This window comes from Mus musculus, chromosome 15 (assembly GCF_000001635.26).
Source record: "Mus musculus strain C57BL/6J chromosome 15, GRCm38.p6 C57BL/6J".
Classification (NCBI taxonomy): domain Eukaryota; kingdom Metazoa; phylum Chordata; class Mammalia; order Rodentia; family Muridae; genus Mus; species Mus musculus.
In genome coordinates, this window is record NC_000081.6 from 24,283,359 (window position 1) to 24,305,559 (window position 22,201).

The following is a 22,201-nucleotide window of genomic DNA, read 5'->3' on the forward strand; positions in this document are numbered from 1 at the left end:
TTAAAATTGGATATCAGGCTAATGAATATCATTTAAAAATTAGTTATATATTATCTTCTTTTTTACATCCCAAACGGTACCCCCTTTGCTGTTGTCCCTCTCAGAGTTCATCCTCCCTATATCCATACTCATCAACTCTGAGAGAGCAACCCCATGTTGGGGGATGATACCAAGTGTCTCTCTCCATTGCTCATTAGCTTTGATTTTTGAGACAGTGTCCCTCTTGGATGACCAAATAAGCTTCAGTGTCCCTTAGGTTTCTGATTCCCAACTGCAGTGCTAGGATTGTAAGCCTGCTTTGATAGACTTATATTGGTGGCAGGAATCCAAACTCAGAGCCTCATGTTTGCTGCATAGGCACCTCACCAGCACATCTTCTCAGCATCCCCACCATTCATCCAGGTTGATGCCTGCACTTGCTTGGATTTACTATTAGCTCCTATAAGCCCTAAGGAGAATTTTTATTTCTTTGCAATTCCAAGGCTATTTTTTCTCTGATTATCTATAAAGTTATTATTACCTTGGAAATTGAAAATTGGAATTTGCTTATCTCGCTGTTATAATGGAAACAGAATTTAATGAAGAAGCCAAAAACCTGCCTCTGGATATTCTTAGTTCAAATAAAACACTCATGAAAAAAAAGTCTAATAACTACACTCATGGGAAAAGCAAGAGTGTCCAGTTGATTACACGAGGTCAGTCATGAGGTGATGGCCATGTCTTTGTTTTAGGACTTCATATGTGGCTTGTTTTCTTTCTTTTTTAATTGGTTATCTTATTTATTTACATTTCAAAAGTTATCCTCCTTCCCAGTATACACTCTACAAACCCAAATCCTATCCCCACTTCCCCTGCTTCTATGAGGGGTACTCCCCTACCCATCCACCCCCACTCCTACCTCACAGCACTACCATTTGCCTATGCTGGGAAATTGACCCTCCACAAAACCAAGGGTCTCTCCTCCCATTAATGCCAGGTAAGGCCATCCTTTGCTACATATGAAGTTGGAGTCATGGGCCCCTCCATGTGTACTCTTTGTTTGTTGATTTAGTCCCTGGGAGCTCTGAGGAGTCTGGTTGGTTGATATTGTTGTTCTTCCTATGGGATTGCAAACTCATTTTCTTTTTCTTTTTTTGTTCGTTTGTTTATTTTTTGTTTTTGTTTTTTTGTTGTTGTTTGTTTGTTTTGTATTTTTGAGACAGGGTTTCTCTGTATAGCCCAGGCTGTCCTAGAACTCACTTTGTAGACCAGACTGACCTCAAACTCAGAAATCTGCCTGCCTCTGCCTCCTGAGTGCTGGGATTAAAGGAATGTGCCACCATGCCCGAATGCAAGCTCATTTTCAATATATGTGCAAAACTGAAAGGACAAATTAACTCTCCCTAGACTATAAGAGTATTGTGAAAAAGAAGTACTAATTATGTAATTTTGGTTCACAGATTAGTAACATGAAAAATAGAAATCAAAATATAGTAATATGTCACCTAATATATATGAATGAAGGTTGCCAAATATAGAAGTGAAATATAGAGCATCTGTGGGAGACATCTTGGTTCCCGGATTCCACCAAGACTAGTCTGCACAGACATCCATGCATCTTCCCTGCCAGAGGAGAGGTGTTCACCCAGCCCGGGGAGGGAGCTGCCAGAGCATCTGCAGGAGACATCTTGGTTCCCTGATTCCACCAAGACTAGTTTGCACAGGTGAGAGTGTGGACTACAGAAGCTAACAACTTCTGGAACAGGCACTGTTTCAGACCTTCATCTTCTGCCAGGAGGCATGTTCGAATGCCAGATATCTGTGCACCTTCCCTGAAAGAGGAGAGCTTGCCTGCAGAGAATGCTCTGACAACTGAAACTTAGGAGAGAGCTAGTCTCCCAGGTCTGCTGGTAGAGAATAACAGAATCACAAGAGGAACAAGCTCTAACCACAGACAACTATAAAAACTAACTCCAGAGATTACCAGATGGCGAAAGGCAGACATAAGAATCTTACTAACAGAAACCAAGACCACTCAACATCATCAGAAACAAGCACTCCCACCTCAGCCAGTCCTGGGTACCCCAACACACCCAAAAAGCTAGATCCAGATTTAAAGGAATATCTCATGGTGATGGTAGAAGATATCAAGAAGGACTTTAATAACTCACTAAAACTCACAGGAGAACACTGCTGAAAAGTTACAAGTCCTTAAAGAAAAACAGGAAAAAACAACCAAACAGGCAATGGAAATGAACAAAACCATACTAGACCTAAAAAGGTAAGTAGACACAATAAAGAAAAGTGAGGCAACCCTGGAGATAAAAACACTAGGAAAGAAATCTGGAAACATAGATGCAAGCATCTGGAACAGAATACAAGAGATGGAAGAAAGAATCTCAGGTGCAGAAGATTCCATAGAGAACATCGGCACAACAATCAAAGAAAATGGAAAATGCAAAAAGGTCCTAACTCAAAAGATCCAGGAAATTTAGAGAAAGAAAAGATCAGACCTATGGATAATAAGAGTAGATGAGAATGAAGATTTTCAACTTAAAGGGCTAGCAAATATCTTCAACAAAATTATAGAAGAAAACTTGCCAATCCTAAAGAAAGAGATGCCCATGAACATACAAAAACCTACAGAACTCCAAAGAGACTGGACCAGAAAAGAAATTCCTCCCGATACATAATAATCAGAACAACAAATACACTAAATAAAGATATAATATTAAAAGAAGTAAGGGGAAAAGGTCAAGTAACATAAAAAAGCAGGCTTATCAGAATTACACCAGATTTTTCACCAGAGACTATGAAAGCCAGAAGATCCAGGACACATGTTACACAGGCACTAAGGGAACACAAATGCCAGCCCAGGCTACTATACCCAGCCAAACTTGCAATTATCATCGATGGAGAAACCAAAGTATTCCACGATAAGACTAAATTGACAAATTATATTTCCATGAATCCAACCCTTCAAAGGAAAATAACAGAAAAAAAAAAACAATACAAAGATGGAAACCACGTCCTTGAAAAAGCAAGAAAGTAATCCTTCAACAAACCTAAAATAAAGCAGCCACAAGAACAGAATGCCAATTTCAACAACAAAAATAATAGGAAGCAACAATGACTTTTCCTTAATATCTCTTAATATCAATGGACCCAATTCCCCAATAAAAAGACATAGACTAACAGACTGGCTACACACACAGGATCCAACATTTTGATGCTTACAGGAAAACCATCTCAGGGAAAAAGACAGACACTACCTCAAAATGAAAGGCTGGAAAACAATTTTCCAAATAAATGGTCTGAAGAAACAAGCTGGAATTGCCATTCTAATATCTAATAAAATCGACTTCCAACCCAAAGTCATCAAAAAGGACAAGGAGGGGCACTTCATACTCATTAAAGGTAAACCTTCCAAGAGGAACTCTCAATTCTGAATATCTATGCTCCAAATACAAGGGCAGCCACATTCATTAAAGAAACTTTAGTAAAGCTCAAAGCATACATTGCACCTCACACAATAATAGTGGGAGACTTCAACACACCACTTTCATCAATGGACAGATCATGGAAACAGAAAGTAAACAGGGATAGAGTGAAACTAACAGAAGTTATGAAACAAATAGACCTGACAGATATCTACAGAACATTTTATCCTAAAACAAAAGGATATACCTTCTTCTCAGCACGTCATGGTACCTTTTCCAAAATTGACCATATAATTTGTCACAAAACAGGCCTCAACAGATACAAAAATATTGAAATTGTCCCATGCATCCTATCAGATCACCATGGACTAAGGCTGAACTTCAATAACAACATAAATAATAGAAAGCCAACATTCACATGGAAACTTAACAACACTCTTATCAATGATACCTTGATCAAGGAAGGAATAAAGAAATAAATTAAGGACTTTTTAGAGTTTAACGAAAATGAAGCCACAACATGCCCAAACTTATGGGACACAATAAAAGCATTTCTAAGAGGAAAACTCATAGATCTGAGTGCCTCTAAACAGAAACTAGAGAGAGCACACTTTAGCAGCTTGACAACACACCTAAAAGCTCTAGAACAAAAGGAAGCAAATTCACCCAAGAGGAGTAGACGGCAGGAAATAATCAAACTCAGGAGCGAAATCAACCAAGTGGAAACAAGAACTATTCAAAGAATCAACCAAATGAGGAGCTGGTTCTTTGAGAAAATCAACAAGATAGATAAACCCATAGCCAGACTCACTAGAGGGCACAGGGAAAGCATCTTAATTAACCAAATTAGTGATGAAAAGGGAGACATAATAATAAATCCTAAAGAAATCCAAAACACCATCATATCCTTCTACAAAAGGCTATACTCAACCAAACTGGAGAACCTGGATGAAATGGACAAGTTTCTAGAGAGATACAGGTACCACAGTTAAATCAAGATCACGTTAATGATCTAAACAGTCCTATATCCCCTAAAGAAATAGAAACAGTCATTAATAGTCTCCCAAACAAAAATGCCCAGGACCAGATGGGTTTAGTGCAGAATTCTATCAGACCTTCAAAGAAGAGCTATTCCCAGTTCTTCACAAACTATTCCACAAAATAGAAGTAGAAGGTACTCTCCACAACTCATCCTATGAAACTACAATTACTCTGATACCTAAACCACAGAAATACCCAACAAAGATAGAGAACTTCAGACCAATTTCCCTTTTGAATATCGATGCAAAAATACTCAATAAAATTCTCACTAACCGAATCCAAGATCACATTAAAAAAACCATCCATCCTGACCAAGTAGGTTTTATTCCAGGGATGCAGGGATGGTTCAATATATGGACACCCATAACTGTAATCCAGTATATAAACAAACTCAAAGATAAAAAACCCACATGATCATCTCTTTAGATGCAGAGAAAGCATTTGACAAAATCCAACTCCCATTCATGATAAATGTCTTGGAAAGATCAGGAATTTAAGGCCCAAACTTAAACATGATAAAAGCAATCTACAGCAAACCAGTAGCCAACATCAAAGTAAATGGTGAGAAGCTGGAAGCAATCCCACTAAAATCAGGGACTAGACAAGGCTGCCAACTTTCTCCCTACCTATTCAACATTGTACTTGAAGTCCTAGCCAGAGCAATTCTAAAACAAAAGGAGATCAAGGGGATACAAATTGTAAAGGAAAAAGTCAAAATATCACTTTTTGCAGATGATAGGATAGTATATATTTGTGATCCTAAAAATTCCACCAGGGAACTCCTAAACCTGATAAACAACTTCGGTGAAGTAGATAGATATAAAGTTAACTCAAACAAATCAATGGCCCTTCTCTACACAAAGATAAACAGGCTGAGAAAGAAATTAGGGAAACAACACCCTTCTCAATAGTCACAAATAATATAAAATACCTTGGTGTGACTCTAACTAAGGAAGTAAAAGATTTGTATGATAAGAACTTCAAATGTCTGAAGAAAGAAATTAAAGAAGATCTCAGAAGATGGAAAGATCTCCCATGCTCATGGATTGGCAGAATTAATATAGTAAAAATGTCTATCTTGCCAAAAGCAATCTACAGATTCGATGCAATCTCCATCAAAATTCCAACTCAATTCTTCAACGAATTAGAAAAGGCAATCTCCAAATTCATCTGGAATAACAACAACAAAAAAAAAAAAAAAAAAAAAAACTAAGATAGAAAGAACTCTGCTCAAGGATTAAAAAACCTCTGGTGGAATCACCATGCCTGACCTAAAGCTGTACTACAGAGCAATTGTGATAAAAACTACATGGTACTGGCATAGTGGCAGACAAGTAGACCAATGGAATAGATTTGAAGACCCAGAAATGAACCCACACACCTATGGTCACTTGATCTTTGATAAGGGAGCAAAAACCATTCAGTGGAAAAAAGACAGCATTTTCAACAAATGGTGCTGGCACAACTGGCGGTTATCTTGTAGAAGAATGAGAATAGATCCATTCCTATCTCCTTGTACTAAGGTCAAATCTAAGAGGATTAAGGAACGCCACATAAAACCAGAGACATTGAAACTTATTGAGGAGAAAGTAGGGAAAACCCTCAAAGATATCGGCACAACGGAAAAATTCCTGGATAGAACAGCAATGGCTTGTGCTGTAAGATCGAGAATCTACAAATGGGATCTCATAAAATTACAAAGCTTCTGCAAGGCAAAAGACACCATCAATAAGACAAAAAAGACCACCAACAGATTGGGAAAGAATCTTTACCAATCCTAAATCAGATAGGGGACGAATATCCAATATATATAAAGAACTCAAGAAGGTGGACTCCACAAAATCAAATAACTCTATTAAAAAATGGGGTTCAGAGCTAAACAAAGAATTCTCACCTGAGGAATACCGAATGGCTAAGAAGCACCTGAAAAAATGTTCAACACCCTTAATCATCAGGGAAATGCAAATCAAAACAGCCCTTAAGATTCCACCTCACACCAGTCAGAATGGCTAAGATCAAAAATTCAGGTGACAGCAGATGCTGGTGTGGATGTGGAGAAAGAGGAACACTCCTCCATTTTTGGTGGGATTGCAAGCTAATACAGCCACTCTGGAAATCAGTCAGGTGGTTCCTCAGAAAATTGGACATAGTACTACTGGAGGATCCAGCAATACCTCTCATGGGCATATATACAGAAGATGTTCCAACCAGTAAGAAGGACACATGCTCCACTATGTTCATAGCAGCCTTATTTATAATAGCCAGAAGCTGGAAAGAACCCAGATGCCCCTCAACAGAGGAATAGATACAGAAAATGTGGTACATTTACACACTGGAGTACTACTAAGCTATTAAAAAGAATGAATTTATGAAATTCCTAGGCAAATGGATGGACCTGGAGGGCATCATCCTGAGTGAGGTAACCCAATCACAAAAGATCTCACACAATATGTACTCACTGATAAGTGGATATTAGCCCAGAAACTTAGAACACAGAAGATATAAGATACAATTTGTAAAACACATGAAACTCAAGAAGAACCAAGACCAAAGTGTGGACACTTTGCCCCTTCTTAGATTTGGGAACAAAACACCCATGGAAGGAGTTACAGAGACAAATTTTGGAGCTGAGACGAAAGGATGGACCATCTAGAGATGGCCAGATCCGGGGATCCATCCCATAATCAGCTTCCAAATGCTGACACCATTGTATACAGTAGCAAGATTTTGCTGAAAGGACCCACATATAGCTGTCTCTTGTAAGACTATGCTGGGGCCTAACAAACACAGAAGTGGATGCTCACAGTCAGCTATTGGATGGATCACAGGGCCCCCAATGGAGGAGCTAGAGAAAATATCCAAGGAGCTGGGTGGATCTTCAGCCCTATAGGTGGAACTACAATATGAACTAACCAGTACCCCACCTCCCCCGCACCCAGAACTCGTGTCTACAGCTGCATATGTATCAGAAGATGGCCTAGTTGGCATCAGTGGAAAGAGAGCCCATTGGTTTTGCAAACTTTATATGCCTCAGTACAGGGAAATGCCAGGACCAAGAAGTGGGAGTGGGAGGGGGAGTGGGTTGGGGAGCGTATGGGGGACTTTTGTGATAGCATTGGAAATGTCAATGAAATAAATACCTAAATAAAAATGTGAAATATAGAATTCAATATGTTTTTAGCTATTCTATTGGTACATCTGCACTTAAATGGTGCATTGAGAGTCAAGAGAGGGCCTTGTTTGACATTCAAGTAGACTGTTTCGAGTACTGCAATAAGAGAAATCTAATTTTTATCAAAATGATACATTTTCTTTTTTAAAAAAATTTATATTTATAATCCAGCTTTTGCTCTCCGTCCTGCCCCCCCTCTGACAGTTCCTCATCCCATTCCTCTTCTGCCCTGTCTCTGAGAAGATGCTCCTCCCCACAAGGCCTTTCCCCCTCCCTGAGGCCTCCCCCTTCTCCCACTGAAGTCAGACCTGGCAGAGCTCTGTTATATATGTGCCAGTAATTTTTATGATGAAGACTTCTAGTGAACTCTAAGGAAAATTCTCACATTTATTTTGTATTTATTTAAATGCAGTTGCCCTATTTCATATTAAGATGTGAGTTCCCCAAAGTTTTAAATACATAGGAAGTTTCTAATAAGATTCATTTAATGAAGGTTTAGAGACTGGGAAAACCTAAGAGATTGTGGGGGCAAAACAGAGAAAATTGAATTACAGTGATATTTAGTACCAATTCCAATATTAATTAATAAATAAGAAGTACAAAACAGTGTAACTTAAGCAATATAATTCTTTATATTATCTTTTATAATCCTCTAAAATTACCTATTTTGGGTAAATTCTATGATGATTTTAGATATTGCATTACAGAAAAATTTGTCATTTGTTAGTTTGGTCTACCAAATTATCTCAAACAAGTAATCCTTAGAAACAGAGGGAAAATTCAAATCTTTCAGTATTTGGAGAAGTTTGTGATTGTAACCATGGTAATAGCAGAACCAATATTTAAAAGAGTTACTGCTGTTTAATGATATGATTTAAAGAACCAAATTCTCTCACAGTCTGTGGCTTTGATGGTTTTATTCTCACAAAGCTTTATTTATAAATAATGATTCCATGATGGTCAACAGACATGTTAAAGTCTTGTCTGGTGTCTGTTGCTTTTGCTCATCCACTGATAACCTAGAAACCAGTGACAAGATACAGTAACTGCTTCACATTAGTTTGAAGGTAACAGTGGAACAAGGGCGATAATATGAATTTGAATATCCCCCCAAATGGATATATTTTTATTTACAAAGAGAAATTATAACACCACAGTAGATATAAATATCTCACTACAAAAACATGTGACAGGAAAATGTTAGGTAGATTTGATCTGGTTCTTCATATCACAATGACAGGAATGTACAGTCTTCTTTGTAAATGAGTAATTGATGAAACATACTTAGTGAAAGTGAGAAAGGTTGTGAATACTGAGTTGTGCCTTTTGTTAAAATATTTTACAGCTTGGTGGTGATGGCACACGCCTTTAAATCTAGCACTTGGGAGACAGAGGCAGGCAGATTTCTGATTTTGAGGCCAGCCTGGTTTACAGAGTGAGTTCCAGGACAGCCAGGGGTACACAGAGAAACCAAGACTTGAAAACAACAACAACAACAACAACAACAACAACAACAACAAAAATTATACACAAAGTCCAACAAGGACTAAGGAATTGTTTCAACTGAAGAAGCATAAGGAAATATCAGATCACTGTCTTTCTTTACTAATAGAACAAAGGAATATTCTAAACACTATCACAAGACCAACTTGGAATATGGGAAGCAGATATCATAGGAACATATCAATGTTAAATTTTCAGAACATGATAGAGACCTCATAGCTATGTGAGAAATACTCTTATTCTTCATGTACAGAAAAGAGTTAATTCAGAAAAAAATCCACTAACTACAGAAGAGTTTGCTATGTTTCAGGGGAGGGCTCTTAGTATATGGTTATTATTAAATATTAGTTATATGTACTATATTAAATGGTTGGCAATACAGTTAAAATGAAGTGTTTAACCTTTTCCCTTCTGCTGTTTTATAATGCAATTTTAATATTTGGTGTATTGTTTAGCTATGATGAAGCTACAGGATAGTCTTTGAATTCATTCTTCTCACTGACTTATGTAATGTGCCCTAAGATTCTAGTTGGTGAGCATTTGAGAAAATCTTTCCATTTATCTCTGTCTATGTATTTCTCTCCTCCCATACCATGACCACTGGTTTCTGTTCTTATTCTCAACGGGATTCTTATATTCTGTGATATTACATAGTGGTGTTGTAGTATTCCAGAGTAATCCAAAATTTTCATTTTTGATAAGACAAAACTATATTTGAAATGATTGAGCCCATATAATATTTGCAGGAGAGTAAAAATTTTTAATTGTTTTCATGTTTTTAAAAACATTTTTATCTAATTAGTATAAAAGTTGTATGTGTGAGCTAAATGTCATGTTGACCTAGGCTTTAATTCTATATTTTCCCTATGATTATATTTATGATTATATATAATTTAACTTAAAATATATGACTCTTGGTTTTCTATCTTTATAATATTACTTTTATATTGATATAGACATAGAGACTCACTTGATTGCTCAATATGGAATTCCATAAAACTCTAAATAAGAAGCAAATATATATGCACAAAGAGCACTCTGCACTTTCTTCTGCATGGGAGAATATGATAGAGACATCCATTTTAGGACTGAGTGTTCAAGACACTCACTCTCTGCATATTGTCTAGCCGTGTCTCTTTGCTTTTTTTTTTCTCACTTGTTGCAGGAAGAAGTGTCTCTGATGATAACTTTGAGCAAGGCACTCATCTAAGAGTATAGCACAATGAAGTAATTTTATTGCTACATTCAGTTTGTGTTTTGAAGAGAATATTATTTGTGTTTGAATTCTTCTCAAGGGAGTTCAGTGACCTAGAACAGAGATGTGGAGTAAGGAAAAAGGAAGAATGCTGACCACTTGCCATTCAAGCAAGTGGCCCAGTGGCTTAAGACATCTTTATTTATTGATAATTTCAAGTCATTCAAACCTATACAGTTTCAGATTATCCTTAATCATTGTCCACGAATCTCAACAACTTCTTTTTGAAATTCATTTTAAGTTTCCCTTATTCCCTTGTAGTCAGTGATTAACCTTTCTCTGCATCTAAGCAGCATAGTTTTACAATCCAAATGACTATGTCATAGCTAAGCATACCTTCATATTGCAAGCCAAATGACTCAAGTACTGTATTGCAAGCCAAATGATTATATCTACCCAGACACATCTAGTTTATGCAGAAGACAGCAGCACTCATGCAGTTTTAATGTAAAAGATGATTAAAATCCAAACTTTACACAGAAATATAGCTTTTGTATTTCATCTCCTATTAATTCAATATGCTCACAATGTACATTAAGTTGGGGTTTAGGCCATAATATATCTTTATTTTATAGTATACCATTTTTCTATAAAGAACACAAACAGTTAACACTTTTCCATCTACTCACACTGATTCTTTATTTTGTATAAGCACTTTCCTAAGGCAAACATGATTCTATCCAATTTTATATTATTTTAAAGAGCAAAGCAAATTATCCATTCTAACTTATCCCAAGAATAAACTAACTTGTCCTGAGAATGAACTCTTTCCTGTTGGCCTTTAGATCCTAATTCTCTAGGCCCTACCTTTTCTAAGTAAGTTTTGAACTTTCCCTTACTTCAATATATTGGCATGCTTAGGTTCTCAGAGGTGGTTGATGGTTCCAACCCCCTTCCTTTTTCCTCATATATTCCTATCCATTTTGAGACCATCTGATAAGGATAGGCAGAAATCACAGCTCTATCTCCAAAGAATTAACACAGTCATTCTGGTTATCATCCCAACTGTTACTCTTCAAATGGAAGAAAAACTCCAAGAGGCCTTGCCTCAAGGAAGTCATTCACAGATCAGTCACCTGTCTTTCCCAGGAAGGACAACATATCTCCCACCATGTTTGGTTTTAACCTGGGTTATCTAGTGTCAGGTTCTTTGCCATCCACGAAGTGCGGGGTATGGGTTCCATCTCCTGAAGTAGGCCTCTAGTCAACTCAGATGTTGATGAGTTACTTCCACAGGCTTTGTATCACCATTGTACCAGCATATCTTGTAGGCTGGACACTATCATATATCAAAGGGTTTGTGACTAAATTGGCACTCACATTTCTCCTTTGGTAGGTCCATATTTAGAATAATGAAAATAGATCATATTGATCACCTTGCACAAAACTCAAGTTAAAGTGGAACAAGGAACTCAGCATAAAACCAGATACATTGACTCTAGCAGAAGAGAAATTAGGAAAGTGTCTCAAACCCACTGGCACAGGGGAATATTTCCTGAACAAAACACTAATGGCTCAGGCTCTAAGATCAACAACTGATGAGTGGGACCTCATGAAACTGGTAAGCAAAAAATAAAAAATAAAAAATAAAAAATAAAAATAAAGAAAGAAAGAAACTGAAAGGCTTCTTTATGTAAGGCAAGACACTGACAAATTGGCAAACTATGTATTGGAAAAAAAATCTTCACTAACTTTATTTTCGATATAGTGTTAATATCTAAAATATATAAAGAACTCGAAAAGTTAACCTCCAAAAATCCAAATAATCCAATTAAAAATGGGATGCAAAGTTAAACAGAGAATTCACAACAGAATAATATCAAATGGCCAAGAAGCACTTATAGAAATGTACAACATCCTTAGTCATCAGGAAAATGCTAATCAAAGCGACCCTGAGATTCCACCTCACACCAATCAGAATGGCTAAGATCAACAACTCAAGTGACAGCACATGCTGGAGAGGATGTGGAGAAATAGGAACACTCTTCCTTTGCTTTTTGGATTGCAAGCTGGTATAACCACTCTGGAAAACAATCTGGAGGTTCCTCAGAAAACTGGAAATAGTTCTACCTGAAGACCCAGCTATACCACTTCTGGGCATATACCCAAAGATACCCCACAACACTCCAAGGAAATGTGATCCACTTTGTTCACAGGAGCCTTATTTATAATAGCCAGAAGTTGGAAACAATCTGTAAGTCTCTCAGCCAAAGAAAAGATACAGAAAATGTGGTTCGTTTACACAATAGAATACTATTCATCTACTAAAAATGAGGACATCCTGAATTTTACAAGCAAATGGATGGATTTAGAAAAAATCACGCTGAGTGTGGTAACTCATGCAGAAGAACATGTATGGTATGCTCTTACTGATAAGTGGAAGCTAGCCAATAAGTACAAAATACCTAGGATATAACCCATAGACCATAACAAGTTTAAGAAACAGAAAGACTAAGTGAAGATGTTTCACTCTCACATAGAAGAGGGAAAGAAAATAATCATGGGAGGCAGAGGGAGGGAGGGACCAGGGTGGAAAAGGGGAGGGTGAGGGGGAAAAAGAGAATAAGATCAGTTTTGGGGGAGGGGGATGAAGAGAGAATCCCAGAGGGCCAAGAGAATGAATGGAAATATACAGCCTGGGGGTGGGGTGAAAGATGTGCAGAACCTTGAGAAAGTACCAGAGACCAGGGAGGTGAGAAACTCTCAGGATTCAATGTGGGGTGACCTTACCCAAAATGTCCAACAGTGGGAAGAGGAAACGTGAAGTCAACCTCCAGTAGATAGACCAGGCGTCAAGTGGATGGATGGGGTTACCAACTCACAGTCAATAGTTCTGACCCAGTAGTGTTCTTGTCTAAAAGAACTACAGGGACAAAAATGGAGAAGAGACTGAAGGAAAGGCAGTCCAGTGACCAGTGAACTTGGGATTCATCTCAGGGGGATAAGGGGATGGGCACCAAGGCCTGACACTATTACTAATGCTCTGATGTGGTTACAGAAACAAGCCTAGCACGGCTGTCCTCTGAGAGGCTCTACCAGCAGCTGACTGAGGCAGATTCAGATACTTACACCCAAAAATGGGACTGAAGTCTGGGACCCCTATGATTGAATTAAGAGAATGATAAGAAGCTGAAGGGGAGGATGATCGCATAGGAAGACCAACAGTCTCAACTAATCCGGAACCAGGGAGCTCTCAGAAAGTGAGCCACCAACCAGACAGCATACACAGACTGGTCGCAGGTACCGGGCCCAAGGCCCAGGACAATAGCAGAGAATTGCCTGGTATGGCCTCAGTGGAAGAAGGTGAGCCTAATTCTATAGAGACTTGAGGCTCCAGAGAAGGGAATGCCTGGGGGCAGGGGAGGGAGCATCGCTCAGAAACTAGAGAGAGGAGGAATGGGATGAGGAACGGTGGGAGTGGGGACCCGGAGTGGGGCAATGGCTGGAACATAAATAAATAAAATAATTTAAAAAAAAAATCTAGCCGAGTTCTTTAAAAAGAAGCTAGTTGTTTAAGATAGTACTGTTTTAATATTTATTTATTTATTTATTTATTTATTTATTTATTCATTTATTTAGATTATGAGAGGCATGTGCCTTGATTATTTCCCCCCTCTGAGTTGTCTGTTTTCATTTCTTAGCAAGAGTTCCTAGCATCCATGTAGAGCTTGCCTCTCAGCATGTTGTCTTGGTCAGCTTGGAGGTACAGCTGTCTTACCTTATGTCACAAACCCCATAATTATGTGTGTCAATTCAGTATGTATTTTGTTTCAGTCTTGAATCTGTGCAGATTGGGGTGAAAAAACATGGGGCTTTGCTAAGAAATCAATTTTTTTCAGACTCCTAATTTTAAAGGGATACCATGTGTTTTCCATTTAAATATCTTATATTAATTTTAAGTAAGTTTTTGTCCCGATCTGGGTTCCATATATTGTAGTAGAACTTATTTTAAATCCCAACCGAGGGTTTCTACCCTGACTTTGATTGTTGAGTTCTCACGTGAAAGACATATTCACACACCCTTTATATTTACATGTCTGTCTTAGTCAGAGTTTCTATTCCTGCACAAACATCATGACCAAGAAGCAAGTTGGTGAGGAAAGGGTTTATTTGGCTTATATTTCCATACTGCTGTTCATCACCAAAAGAAGTCAGGACTGGAACTCAAGCAGGTCAGGAAGCAGGAGCTGATGCAGAAGCCATGAAGGGATGTTCCTTACTGGCTTGCCTCACCTGGCTTGCTCAGCCTGCTCTCTTATAGAACCCAAGACTACCAGCCCAGAGATGGTCCCACCCACAAGGGGCCTTTCCCCTTGATCACTAATTGAGAAAATGCCTTACAGTTGTATCTCATGGAGGCATTTCCTCAACTGAAGCTCCTTTCTCTGTGATAACTCCAGCTGTGTCAAGTTGACACAAAACTAGCCAGTACACATGTCCTAAACAGCATGATAGTTAGGCGACTGCCTACCCACCATGATGTTAGATTCTACTTTCTTGTCAATAACCCAAAGCTATTATTTATTATTTACTATGATTTATGTGGGCTTCTCTTAACTCCAACTGAGCAGTCCTTAGGGCCATGTTTCCCCCTCCCCCCTCCCCCCTCCCCCTCCCCCTCTCCCCCTTTCCCTCTACCCCTCTTCCCCTCTCCCCCTCCTCCTCTCCCCCTCCCCCTCTCCCCCTTTCCCTCTACCCCTCTTCCCCTCTCCCCCTCCTCCTCTCCCCCTCTCCCTGTCTCCCTCTCCCTCTCTCCCTCTCTCCCTCTCTCCCTCCCTCCCTCTCTCCCTCTCTCCCTTTCTCCCTCTCTTCCTCTCCCCCTTTCCCTCCCCCTCCCCTTGTCCCCTCCCCCTCCCTCTCCATCTCCCTCCCCCCTTTCTTTCTCATTTTATTTAATATTTTATTTATTTATATTTCAAGTGTTAGCTCCTTTCCCGATCCCCCTGAGAAACCCCCTATCTCATCCCCCCACTCCTGCATATATAAGGGTGTACTTCACTGATCCACCTACTCCTTCATTCCTGCCCTCTCATTCCCCTACACTGGGGCATTGAGCCTTCACAGAACCAAGGGCCTCTTCTCTCACTGATGCCCGATAAGGGCATCCTCTGCTACATATACGACTGGAGCCATTAGTCCCTCTATTTATGTGTACTCCTTGGTTGGTTGTTTAGACCCTGGAAACTCTGGTTGGTTGACATTGTTGTTCTTACTATGGGGTTGTAAACCCCTTAAGCTCCTTAAGTCCTTTCTCTAACTCCTCCACTGGGGACCCTGTGATCAATTTAATAGTTGGCTGCAAGCATCCACCTCTGTATACATCAGGTTCTGGCAGACCCTCTCAGGATACAGATATATCTGGCTCCTGTCAGCATGCACTACTTGGCATCCACACTAGTATCTGCATTTGGTTACTGTATATGGGATGGATCCCTAGGTGGGTCAGTCTTTAGATGGCCTTTCCTTCAGTCTCTGCTCCCCAAGATATAATTCACAGACCACATGAAGCTCAAGAAGAAGGAAGACCAAAGTGTGTGTCCTTCAGTCCTTCTTAGAAAGGGTAAGAAAATATTCACAGGAGGAAATGTGGAAACAAAGTGTGGAGCAGACTGAAGAGCCATGCTCTCTTGACCTTTAATCTATGGTGGCTTCTCTTTCCTCCTCTCCTGAAGCTTCTTCTTTCCCATGATTCTCCTCTCCTCCTAAGCCCATGAAAATGTCAACACATAATTAATAATATTCTTCCCTTCTCAATTCATCTAATTTAATCTTTAAAGGCTCACACTACATGTTACTCCAGAGCCTGTCAAGGTTACATTTACCCATTTGAACTTTCCTTCCTAGAGGCACCTTCATAGGTTCCAGGAAGTTTCTACTGCAGTCTGTTTCCACACTGTACTGGCTAGTTTTGTGTCAACTTGACACAGCTGGGGTTATCACAGAGAAAGGAGCTTCAGTTGAGGAAATGCCTCCATGAGATCCAACTCTAAGGCATTTTCTCAATTAGTGATCAAGGGAAAAAGGCCCCTTGTGGGTGGGACCATCTCTGGGCTGGTAGTCTTGGGTTCTATAAGAGAGCAGGCTGAGCAAGCCAGGGGAGGCAAGCCAGTAAAGAACATCCCTCCATGGCCTCTGCATCGGCTCCTGCTTTCTGACCTGCTTGAGTTCCAGTCCTGACTTCCTTGGTGATGAACAGCAGTATGAAAGTGTAAGCCGAATAAACCCTTTCCTCCCCAACTTGCTTCTTGGTCATGATGTTTGTGCAGGAATAGAAACCCTGACTAAGACACACACCATGTCTCAAATGTCTCCAAAGCTTATAATGTAAGTAATGACAATGCTTGAAGTAATTTATGGCCATATATTTTAATTTATTTCTCCTTCAATTCCTTATGTATCTTAGAGTTTCTACTGGTATGTTAATATCCATAACCAAAAGTGATTTCATTGGGGATAGGAGATGTATTTCAATTCATAGATTAAACTCCATCATGGAAAAGAATCGGGGCATATATTCAATAGACTGAGACCTGGAGGCAGGAACTGAAGCAAAAGCCAAGGAAGAACATTGCTTACTGATCTGTTGTTCCTCCCAGTTTCATCATTTTCACTTAGACAGCCAAGGACCATATGCTCAGGGGTGGCCACCATTCACAGTGGGTTGAACTAGGTCACATCATTTACTAATTAAGAAAAAGCCTATGAACTTGCGCATTAGTGGATCTGGTGGGGACACTTGCTCAATTGACGTCCCCTCTTTGCTAATTACTCTAGCTTGTAGCAAGTGGTCAATAAATTTGTTGTAAAAGTCGACCTACTGTCAACTTGACACACTAAGCGTTCCCACTCAGTTACAAATTTTGCTTTGCAATTGTCCCCCAAGATCTTATATTAATGTGAATATTCCAATTTTTAAGTTACACGGTCTTTAAAATCTCTTTAAAGCACTAAAAAAGACTTTAAATGTTCAGTTCCTTTAAACACACACACACACACACACACACATTTGTTAAGTTTGCTTTAAAATAATGACAGCCCGATCACATCTGAGATTCTGAGAACCAGGTACTCATTTCTTGAATATGGGAGCTTCAACAATAGGAATGGTGCAAAAATAGATGTATCTCTCTGTAGGTGTGGGGGTTAACCCATTGTTATTTGTGCCTCAAAGTGGAATACCTCAGAAGACTCAACCAGGATCTGGTAGCACAGAAAGTTTTTGGACCGCCACCGGTCTCTATTCAAATATGAAATATTGGAAATGATTATGCTGCCATCAATGGAGGAATCAGTAGCAACAGCATCAACAGGGCAAATATATAGCATGGCAGGATGCAAGAGTGAATAAAAGGAAAAAATTACACACACACACACACACACACACACACACACACACACTCACATACACACACACAAATATTCTTTTTCAGTTGATAACTGAAAGAGATGTCCATAAAAACCATAATTGTGGGACTTTTATCATCAATCAGGTCATTTAGGATAATTCCTTAGGTGAATCTTCTTATTCAGGAGAGACTAGTTTGTGCCAACTAGACATCAAAACCTAGCAGAATATTTCTGAATTAGCTTAAAATTGACAGATACTTTAATACATAAAAAATGTTCCCTTCATTTGTCTCTACCAATTTAGGATCTTTTGGGCAACAATTTTGAAAATGTAGGACTATTCCTCTTCAAATTCTGTGTTTTTCAACATACAAAGGAAGCCTTTAACCTAGGAGATGGTAGCTATCTTCCTGAAGGACAAATGAGACCACATTTATGCAGAATTAAGGGGCTGCTGAAGCCAAGGATCATTCTAATCTGTTTCTGCAGCAAGGATTCATCTAAATTTAAGATAGCATATCTTTCAAAAGTTACTATGTTCATTTATATTTTAGATATTAGAAGACTCTAATATCCCACTATTATTTTCCTGAAATGGCTTTAAAAGTCTTTAAGATATAAACTCACAAAAGTGCTTGAAGATATCTTTGAATTCTTTGAAAATTATCTTCTATTTACTCTAAGCAGCAGTACAAAGACTGTATATAGGTATTTAAGCAGCAATCTAGTTAAATTGTTAAGTTGCCGGTTTGTCAATGGGATGAATATGAATTGTTCCTGAAAAATCCGTCTGCTTCATATGATCAATGAAACACTCAGAGCGCCCGATTTTATCGTTAAATACTTTAGGCTAATAAAATGCTGGTACAGGTAAAATAAATGATTCCATTTTGTGGTAGATAGTTCCCACTGTCAAGAAATAATGAATTGGTCTAAAATATAACATATGGAGGACAATTTTTCCTTCACAGAAAGGAAAATACACAGAAAAGAATATTGAAGATTAGAAGCTCGTGTGGCTAAATGAAAGAGCATTTGAGATGTTTCATCAGAATGAACTGTTTCCATTTTTAGAAAAGAATAAAAGTCGAATTGCCAAACTGAAAGATGAAGAGCAGGAAGTGTTTTTACCATATTAGAACAGTCTTAGCATATAAATACAGAGAAGATTTAATTTAATCTTTGATATATGTCAATGCATAATTCATTGTAACTGTAGGTATAGATTTATCAATTACTGTCTTTAGTGATCTTTATGTGAGACTATATATATATATATATATATATATATATATATATATATATATGTTTTACAGTTGTATTAGTATAAATCAATTTTGTAGAATAATAGTTTCATGATGACATTTTCCTATACACATACCGTTAACTTTGATTACATTTACCTCAGTTATCTCTCTGGAGTAGCACAAGGTATTCTTTTTCTATGCCCAATGGTATAACACTATATTGGTTCTTCACTAGAGATAGATTCATGTTCGTTAGACATTTATTTCTGTACTTAAGTATTTCAAAAACTTACAATCCTTACTCTCTAAGTCACTTTACTAATCATGGCAGGAAGAATTACAGCAACCAGTCAGCCATAACCCTGGAACAATAGCTCAAAGCTTACATCTGGTTCACAAGTATGAGCCAGGACAGAGAGAGAGAGAGAGAGAGAGAGAGAGAGAGAGAGAGAGAGAGAGAGAGAGAGAGAGAGACTCTAACAAGGAACAGCATAAAATTTTTAAATTCCAAAGCATAAACCCAGTCACACACTTCTTTCTATAGGTAATTCCCAAACAATTCCACCAATTCAAACATATGAGTCTATGGGTACTGTTCTCATCTGGACAACTACAATTTCATTATGCGTTTGACACCTGGCTTTGGTCTGTCAATTTGAGTGAATCACTTTCAGCTTCATCTTCGGCTCCCTCTCTTTAATGCATTTGATTAAGAGTGTTTGTTAATCAAATCCTAGTGATATAAATCTTGTCATAAGTGGGAAAAAGAATCTTTTAAACATTCTGAACAAAGAATTACATTTTTTAATGATCCAAAGAAGAATGTTGGGAGCCAAAACTAAATTCTTTATAATAATCCAGGTGAAAAAGATGACTGCCAAGTCTTAAGACATAAAACTGGATCTCCTCCCCAAGCTGACTAAGTCCAGATGAAGGTCACCAACAATTACCACAAGATGACTCCAGACGTGACTGATGCAAACAGCAGATGTCATAACCACAATATGTATTTTTAGATATCATACCTCCCCTTGTAGTCACCAAGGAAAATTACCACTGCTCCCGCCCTGCCCTTCTGCGTAAGGGCTATTTCCCCTTTGATCTTTTTGTATAAAAACTACAAGTTTTGCTGAATACAATGAGGCCTTGACAAGATTCAGATTGACTCTGTGTCTTTTCTGTACTTGGCTTCTGTTTCACTTTCACACCCCCCCCATTTGGTTTTAGGAGCAGTCCCCTCAAGACCCACGAATAACTGAACCTGCTGGATGGGTCAGAAGAATGCCTTTTTAGCTTAGAAGTTTTTATTCTTCAGTTCTACACAGTAGTTAGTAAGACATATAAAAAAATCAAAAGCACATGCACAAAATTCATGCAAATTAATGGCTGAGGTGCTTTGAATGAAAAAAGAGTCAACATAGTCTTGGGTGTTTGAACCAGTTGGTGTAGTGTTTTCAGAGGGTTCAGTTACCTTCCCTGCCTTGTGATTGTGGCTTAGATCTTTCAGGTTCCTGCTCCTGCCACCATGTCTTCCAATTGCTGGCATGCTTCTCTGGCCACGATGGAATCTTATCTATCATGAACAATAAGTTCAAAAGTTTCCTTGGTCATGGTGTTGTAACATAACTATATAAATATAACTAATACAACACCACAAAGAACATAGTCTCTAAATATGTTATGTGTACAAAAAAAGCTTTCTTCAAACTACACATACCATAAAATAACTTTTGAATGACAGCTTGTATAACTGGTGTTCTAGAAGCTGGAAAGTGACTAATGACAGCTTCAGCCTACATAAAGGAGATTCATTCAAATTCGAAAGTATATAATTTCCAATTTTAACTTCCATACATAAATTTAGCAGAAATTAAAAATTGAACTTACTATGCAAAAGTCTGAACTTTCATTGCTTCCTATATAATTTAAACTGGATCATCTTAGATTATAAGCTATCCACAGACTTTCTATGACCTTGTAAAATAACATAAGGAATGGGCAACCTAATAGACCTGTTTCTGTTTACAGAATATAAAGTTCTAATATTCTGGATAGAGATTAGTCAATGAGCATTGCTGCTGTAGACATAATGTTCTGGACTTAAGTATTTTGACTCCATCAGAAAGGAATTTATATCTTTGTTATATAGTCAAATTTGTTTCTGGTAATATAAAATTGTTCCTTTACCTTTTGTTTCAAAACATGATTTCAATTAAGAGATTTTTTTATATAAATTTTAGTTGATGGTTGAAATAGTATATTTTAACTTATAATAATTTACATTTTAAAAACTGAATAGTAATCTTCCATCAGATATCTGTTTAAGAAAAAGTTCTGTTACACCTTACTTCTATTATAAGGGAATTGTGAGTTTTACACTATTTTACCTTCATATAACCTACTAGAAAGTGTGCTAAATGTCTTACAATTAACTAATGCCTAGTGGTATAATATTTATTTTAACTGTACTACTTGTTGTATCTAACTTTTCTATGTGTTCTATGTTATCCATGTTCAAATAGTATCTGTTTATATCATGTGATGTATTATGATGTAGGGAATTCATTTTATGTGAGTGTCACTATGTATTTACAAGTTAAAGACACGCTGACTAGATTAATATTTTTCAAAATTGTGTTGGAATTCCTAGCTTTCGTTGTATATAATTTGTAATTACTTTGCATATAGACTTTGGGCTGTTTATTATCTTTTCTTCTAGTAGGGTTGAACACAATCTTTCTATTCTCATTGAACTTAAGTAAGATATCAGAGCTCAACTAAAAGCTGATCATGAAGGAAGGAATATGAAAAGATACATCAAACACCAAAGGCTTTGTGAAAAGGCTACGAAAGACACCTGTTATAAATAATTTCCAAAATTACATGCCTAGGTATAAATGTTACAAATGGTGTTATCATGTCAGTAGGAGACTCTGCCTCAACTAGACATCATATATCACTATGTAAACTTCCCAGTGCCAAGAATGACATATATTTCCTTAAGTTTCATGGAAACTCCCATTGGAAAATATTACAGGCTACTGACAGGACTATTAGATACTCTCCATAAACTTATGCTGATGAACACAGTACTTATATTATGAAACATGGAGAAATCAAGCAGGTGCCCATTGGAAGCTTCATCTCTACAACTAAGGTTCACAGAGCTGGAGAAGAAAAGCAATTCACAACATACAAAAGTTGAACTATTCAATAC

General features: G+C 37.9%; 1 pseudogene; it reads left to right on the plus strand.

The window, feature by feature from the left end:
- Positions 1–562: 562 nt before the first annotated feature.
- The window catches only part of Gm36147, a 79,901-nt pseudogene continuing 58,262 nt past the window's right edge, over positions 563–22,201 (plus strand).